This window comes from Electrophorus electricus, unplaced genomic scaffold (genome assembly GCF_041902795.1).
Source record: "Electrophorus electricus isolate QZ-2024a unplaced genomic scaffold, ASM4190279v1 Scaffold32, whole genome shotgun sequence".
NCBI lineage: Eukaryota > Metazoa > Chordata > Actinopteri > Gymnotiformes > Gymnotidae > Electrophorus > Electrophorus electricus.
Genome location: NW_027658605.1, coordinates 1,105,718 through 1,112,167, shown reverse-complemented (window position 1 = coordinate 1,112,167; position 6,450 = coordinate 1,105,718).

The window sequence follows — 6,450 nt, the reverse complement described above, 5'->3', positions numbered from 1 at the left end:
GCAAGTATGGCAAATTCCTCCTAAATGTCTATATGGTTCCATCAATGCAATATTTGAAGCTCTATGAAATAAACAAACCAAATTGTTATCAGAACACTCCACTATATTCATGAAAAACACTTTCTCATGTACTCATGGTATAACTCATTTTTACTGTAGGAATTTGGAATAATAGGATGGCAAAATCCTGTTCATGCCTATTCTGTTCCATATATGCAATAGTTGAAGCACTATAAAATACACAATTCATATTGTTATCAAATCCTTCCAATATATTCTTGAAATACACTTTCTTGTGTATCCATACTATTACGTTCCAATGTTTTTACTTTAATTTGGAGTAAAAGGATGGCAAAATCCTCATAAACATGTATTCGTTCCACTATATAATCAGTTTTTGAAACTCTAGAAAACAAACTAGTCAAATTGTTATCAGATCCCTCCACAATATTCATGAAATCCACTTTCTCATGTACCCATGGTATGACTTTCAAGTGTTTTACTGTAGGAAGCTTGAGTAATAGGATGGCAAAATCCTCTTAAACATCTGTTCAGTTCAACATATATCACTACTCGAAGATCTATAAAATACACAATTCAAATTGTTATAAAATCACTCCACTACGTACTTGAAATAAACTTCCTCCTGTACCCATGATATGACTTTCAGTCATTTTTACTGCAGGAATTTGGAATAATGGAGTAGCAAAATTCTGTCGAATGTCTATTCAGTTCCATATATGTAATAATTGAAGCTCTATAAATAAATCAAATCAAATTGTTATCAGATCACTCCACTAAATTCTTGATATACACTATCTTATGTACCTGTGGTATGACTTTCAGTCATTTTTACAGTAGGAATTTAGAGTAATAGGATGGCAATATCCTGTGAAATGTCTATTCAGTTCACTATATATCACTACATGAAGCTGAGTGAAATGCACAAATCAAATTGTTATCAAATCACTTCATTAAATTCTTGAAATACAGTTTCTCTTGTACTCATGAATGACTTTCAGTCATTTTTACTGTAGGAATTTGGAGTAATAGGATGGCAAAAGCCTGTTAAATATCTATTTGGTTCACTACATATCACTTTTCCTTGTACCCATAATATAATGTTGAATATATTTACTGTAAAAATTTAAAGTATTGGGATGGCAAACTCATGTAAATTGCCTGTTTGGTTATATACATGCAACTTTAGAAAGTCTTTAAAATAAACAAATCAAATTGTTATCACATATCACTACTATACTCTTGAACTACTATACTATACTACTATTCTCATAGTCAGTGTAGACGTAGTTTAGGTAGGGGACGGGAGACGTTGTCACTTAGCCTCACAGGTTACATCTTGGCGATAAGCCTAAGGTTACATTATTATGTAAAGATTATTTTATTATTTGTGTAGCTTTTTTTGTACGTTAAAAGCACAGTAACCACGGACAGTTTAATCGTATAGGCCTAAATATTCGATACAGGACATGGAAAATTGAGCGCGAGCATCCCATAGCATGGAAAGCAGGTGCTCGTGACCAAGCTGCCTTTGTTGAAGAGCTAAGAACGAGAACGTGCTGTGACTTCCAACGTCACAATGTGTCAATAACCTGGAATGATGCGTCATAAGAATAGATTATCGAATGCAAGATTATTTTTTACTGAAACATTACACATTGCGGACTCTGTGTGATGGCGCTTATCGAAAGTGCAAGGGAGTGTACTGTAGTCAGCATGCCAGATTATTGCGGTGAGTTTTGTTGTTGTTGTTTTTTCCAGATATAGCCATATGCCAAAGATTTTATGAGAACCCATACGTCAAATACAATGGTTAAAAAAGAAAAAAAATGTACAAAACTAGCTTGTACATTTCATGTTAAAATAATAAATGTTCTTACGTACTTGGTAGGTCTACCTTATATTAAAAACATTTATATAGTGTACGATCTGTAACTGTGTATCAGATCGAAAGCGTATGTGTGCAGAAGGTGTCATAAAAAAAAAAGAAAAGTGTTGTAACGGCCCTAGTGTCGCTGGACAAGGAGCAGGACGGACAGACGTGTATTAACACACGATAAAGACACCGGCGCTCATATGCAACATAAACAGTGAACATAAAACACGAATACAGATAACGAACTATGTGAACACGAACATGGGCATTGACCGACTAAGATGCACACTCCCACAGCGGTTTAAACACACAGACGTTACAAGACTAAACCATGTGCAGTTGCGCGTTAATTACTCAGGCGTGGTTACAAACAAGACTATGAACTCCCACTGCACGCGGCGGGCCGTACCACATGGCTAGTGTGAAGGGGAGCGTTCCATGACAACTGTATATAAAATGTGTTAGACAAAATATAGCGTACCGGTCAAAGGTTCAGACACGCGTGACTGAATATATGTTTTTCATAGGTTTAAATTCATTCTAATGTAATGGTATATACTTAGAATTTATAGAATATATATATTCTTCATTTCTATCTTCTCAGGGGAACCTCCTCCGTATGAGCCCATTTTCAGGCGACCAGTTAACAAGAGGCGAGTCCGGCAATCTCTCAGTGCTTCTCCGATTTACTCCTCCACATCAGCTGACTTTAAAAAACCATTTAAAGCTCTACACATCATGGATCACAGAATGTCTGTTATTAACGCTATACAAGAACTATACTAAGGCCATAGATCTAGACTAAGACTATAAAGTTATTTCACTTAGCTAAATAACTTTAATACATAATTTAAATCATGCAATGTGTAATAATATTTCTTGTTTTTGTTCAGGAGATGTGCAGACATTATCTGCTGTATTATTTTTGTGGCTGCCATTGTCACCTATATTCTTATTCGCTCCCTGGGTAAGAAACATTTCCAACTACACTTTCATGGGGGAAAAAAAATCATTATTATTGTGGGCTCAAGCGGAAGGTCTTTTACCCATGTATGGCTTGTGAGATATCCTTCTAACGGAGGTTCTAACACAGCGTGGCTGCTTGGAGACTCTCGTCATGTCGTGTTGCCCCAGAACTCCACTGGGATGTTTTGTGGAGCTGGAGTCAATGTGTAAGTCCCTCACATATTGGATAAGTATTTATATCTTCACAGGAATACCAAAACAGCACACCCAGTATGTAAGGAACACCGTCAGTATTCTTTCGAATGGACTTTAGTGAGTCGGACTAGGGTTACAATGGAGCTGTGCAGGTGCAAATCATGTGGAAACATGAAACATCAACAAGACAAGATGGGTTAGACTTTAGCTTTAAGATTTTCATGATTGGCACTGCACAGCAACAAGTGGAACCAATCAAATCACTTGTGTTTAATGATTGTCTCTAAACCAAGGGGTCCAAACTCAGGTCTAGGAGTGTCACAACACTGCAGAGTTTATTGGTTACCCCAGTTCAATTCACCCTCGAAGAAAGAACACTTAGCTGGGTAGTGGTGTGACTCTCCAGCACTGAATCCTGATACACATACTCAAAAAATTGAATAAAAATTGTTTATTTAATTGGCTAATATTCATGTGTCAAGCTGCATTTGTTTCCTGCATCCTCTCGTGTTTCAGTGACAAACCAAACGTCCTCTACTTTGACCTTCTGAAGTGTGCCAGAGCAACGACAGAAATGGACGCCATTCTAGAGGGTCTCCAGTGTCCAACCACTCAAGTGAGATTTCCACACAAATGTCCTGTTGACATTGTACAGAAACCAAACACGTATGTCAGTAGCCTTTTAGAAATATGCACATGAGACTCATTTATTACAAAACAGTTTAGCATGTAGTATGTGAATGCCAGTTTGTAAGTCTGGGGGCTTGGGTCTCCTTTTGCTGCTTGGTTTGGGAGCCTTTTGCTCTATCATGCAATGAACAATGTGTAAATAGTGTAGATAGAAATATAAAAAGCAACACTGTGTTTAGCTACTCAAATAAGATCTCCTTCACTCTGTGTGTTTGTGCGTTGGTTTGCAGGTCTGTGTTAAAAAATGCCCTTCAGAGTTCTGGAAGTTGCCCCCAGAGGCGTATGCCCCAAATGCCCTGCCTAAAGACTTCTTTCAGCAGCAGTATTGTGACCCTAGACTTGACCTCGCCCAAACCACATTGGTAAAACCTCACACTGCAAATAAGCAATGTAACCAGCTTCATCTCTGAGAAATAAACCCTCACCTCACTCTTGACAGAACAGAATTTGTCGTATCAAAAGTCTTTGCAATATGCAACTCTTTGTACATGTAATTCATGCATTGGCTTAGCCACTCACACATACATAGCATTTGTGCATACATAGCATTCTGCATGTTAATGAGATTTTCACATGCATTTCCACTACAGAGTGTCCAAGACATCCTCAATCAAGAGCTTTGTCCATATTTCTACACGCCAAGTAAACCAGGTAAAGACAGCAGGATTACACAACTACCTGTTAATTTGTCCATTCTGTTTTGTAACAGTTTGACTATGCTATGTACCAAAACATAACCAAACCACCAGGAAAGTACTTATACCTGCAGTGATAAGTCAGCAGGTTTAATTGTTAGTCATATTATTTTCTGTCTCTCCCTCCACCCAGAACTAGGGAGATGTCTGCCTAGCTTTGACTGGCAGGACGTTCCTCCAGACTTCTCTCTCCCTGGATTCGCTTCCGTTAATGAAACAGTCGAGCACATAAAGGGATATATGGAGTAATCCTTCACACACACTCACACACACATTTCACTCTCAAGCTACTACACATATGCCAATCATCAGGACTATATTGTTTTTATTTCCACTGTGATGTTTCTGTCTCCTCTAGTGGAGGGTCTGGAGCGTAATGACGGCACCGTGCAGAGACCATACCACATGCCCAGGTCTCTGTGGCAAATCCTCCACAAGAGAGACAGCTTTCTCCCTTAATGAATAAACCATCCAGCATATATTTGAGTCTTTTTTCTGTTGTTGTAACTGTAAAACTGTTCTCAACAGCATTTCGACCACTGTTTTGTTCAAAAGAGATCTGACGGGGCGGCCTCTGGACTGATCCAGTTTTGACCGAACGGCAGACACACACTGGATGTTCTGGCAAACATTTACATATCTGGCTGGACCTTAACCATGTTGCTCTGTTTATTTGATACGCCTACTCTTTTCATATACCGCACTGCTTATTGTGTAGGAGTAGGCTTGCTCCTAAATGTGGAGTATATGAGAGGCTTAAGGGGAAGTTGATATATTTAATTGAGTTTTAGTTCTTTGCCAACCTCTCTCATTATGTGTGAAAGATCACATTTCATGGGATGCTACAATATATATTTTTTAATTCCTGAGTGTAATAATGTCAAGATTGGCCACCCTCCTGGACTCCCTCTTTCCGTGGTTTCACGTCTTGCGCTGCAGGCCGCTCCCCCCTGCAGCGTTGGTCAAGACGGGTAGACGCTTACCTGGGATCTCGTCGTTATCAAAATAAACGTGAGCCTGCTTCTTCCGGGAACGACGAGATGCCCGTGTACAGGCGGCCACGACCAAGGCACACAGCAGGGTTTAAATACATGAACTAGAAACGAGGGACAGGTGTACGCAATCAGTGAGGACAAAATGAAACCGTGGAACGGAACAAAACACAAGACATGGAAAACACGGAACATGGAAGGGACTGATCGTGACAATCAGCATAGATTATTTAACACAAAGATTCAGAACTGCTGGTGCTGTGTATTTAATCATCTAATATAGACACCAGTACCTCCACTAAAGCCTGCCATAATGATATCAACATCAAATGCAAAAAAAGTAATTTTGTTTCCAATAGTAAAACCAAAAAAAAAAGCCAAACAAATAAAACGTGATGATGGACATGCGCCTCTTTAAAGGATTTTCTCAATAAATATATGTAGAATTTATGACTATAACAGAAAACAGCAAAGAGAAAAATGCAAGAATGCATATGGCGAAGGACGTATGGCAAGTATGGCAAATTCCTCCTAAATGTCTATATGGTTCCATCAATGCAATATTTGAAGCTCTATGAAATAAACAAACCAAATTGTTATCAGAACACTCCACTATATTCATGAAAAACACTTTCTCATGTACTCATGGTATAACTCATTTTTACTGTAGGAATTTGGAATAATAGGATGGCAAAATCCTGTTCATGCCTATTCTGTTCCATATATGCAATAGTTGAAGCACTATAAAATACACAATTCATATTGTTATCAAATCCTTCCAATATATTCTTGAAATACACTTTCTTGTGTATCCATACTATTACGTTCCAATGTTTTTACTTTAATTTGGAGTAAAAGGATGGCAAAATCCTCATAAACATGTATTCGTTCCACTATATAATCAGTTTTTGAAACTCTAGAAAACAAACTAGTCAAATTGTTATCAGATCCCTCCACAATATTCATGAAATCCACTTTCTCATGTACCCATGGTATGACTTTCAAGTGTTTTACT